Genomic DNA, 1,526 nt, shown 5'->3' on the forward strand with positions numbered 1-1,526 from the left:
TTGTGGAGAAGATTTGCCTTAAAATCTAGTTCCAATTAAGGGTGTCAACGATGAAGAAGTGCAAGCTGTTGGTAGATATAATTTATTTTACAAGCGGGTGGTGAACGGTCTTTTCAGTCTCATATAGGCTTTGTTCCCAAATTTTATATTATTGTGATAGAAGCTATAAATCACCATTATATTCATTGGTCAGATATTGCAATTGTGAAGAAGTGAAGAAGTCCTCCTTATATAAGTATCTTTTCTTTTTCTCTCGTACCCACCTTATACATAACATGTTAAATTAACTCATACTTAAAAAAATCATTTCTTTCTTTTGGAGATGCGGGGTATCGATCCCCGTACCTCTCACATGCTAAGCGAGCCTTCTACCATCTGAGCTGCATCCCCACAATTTTTGCACCACAAAACCCTAAATTTTTTGTCATCAATAATAGTGAAAATGAAGAAATATTGCTACACAACAGGTCATGAATAAGGAAAAATTGAAAAGAAACAATATATTTAATAATAAATAGTCTAATTTTTGGAGATGCGGGGTATCGATCCCCATACCTCTCACATGCGAAGCGAGCGCTCTACCATCTGAGCTACATCCCCATGATTCTTACATCATAAAACCCTATTAATGTCACATCATCAATAATAGTGAAAATAAAAAATATCAAAATATTAATAACAAATAGTTTAGCATGCGAGAGCGCTTACCTCTCGCATGCTAAATGAGCGAATAGAAATAAAATATTAATAACAAATAGTTTCTTTTGGAGATGCAAGATATCCCCTTAATAATAAATCTAAAGATACAGGGTATCGATCCCCATACCTCTTACATGCAAAGCAAGCGCTCTACCATCTAAGTTATATCCCCATAATTCTTACATCACAAAGTCCTATGCATCTCGTCATCAGTAATAGTGAAAATGAAAAACTATCCCAGCTCATTATGTCCTAAATAAGAAAAAATTGAAAAGAAATAATATATTTAATAATCGATTCAATTGAAGATGCAAGGTATTGATCCCCATACTTTCCACATGGGAAATGAACGCTATACCATTCGAACTACATCCCTACGATTTTTACATCAAAAAACCCTAAACGTCCCTTCATCAATAATTGTGAAAATGAAAAAGTATATATGCATATTATGTCATAAATAAGGAAATATTGAATAGAAATAAAATATTAATAATAAATTGTTTCTTTTGGAGATGCGAGGTATCGATCCCCATACCTCTCGTATGCTAAGCTGCAACTCTCGCATGTTAAGCGAAGCTACATCCCCACAATTCTTGCATCACATAACCCTAAATTTTCCATCATCAATAATAGTGAAAATGAACAAATATCACTACTCAACATGTCATGAATAAGGAAAAATTGAAAAGAAGTAATTTTTAATAATAGTGACATGAAAAACTATCCCGACTCATTATGTCGTAAATAAGAAAAAATTCAAAAGAAATAATATATTTAGTGACGATTCATTTTGGAGATGCAAGCTATCAGCCCCGGAACTTTCC

General features: G+C 33.2%; 1 non-coding gene across 1 annotated transcript; it reads right to left on the reverse strand.

Annotated features, from left to right (window-relative positions):
* Nucleotides 1-527: 527 nt before the first annotated feature.
* Nucleotides 528-600, reverse strand: TRNAA-CGC. Its single transcript has one exon. It is a non-coding gene; the product is annotated as a tRNA-Ala (tRNA).
* Between the last annotated feature and the right edge of the window lie 926 nt (nt 601-1,526).

This window comes from Cucurbita maxima, unplaced genomic scaffold (assembly GCF_002738345.1).
Source record: "Cucurbita maxima cultivar Rimu unplaced genomic scaffold, Cmax_1.0 Cma_Scf00202, whole genome shotgun sequence".
NCBI classification, from domain to species: domain Eukaryota; kingdom Viridiplantae; phylum Streptophyta; class Magnoliopsida; order Cucurbitales; family Cucurbitaceae; genus Cucurbita; species Cucurbita maxima.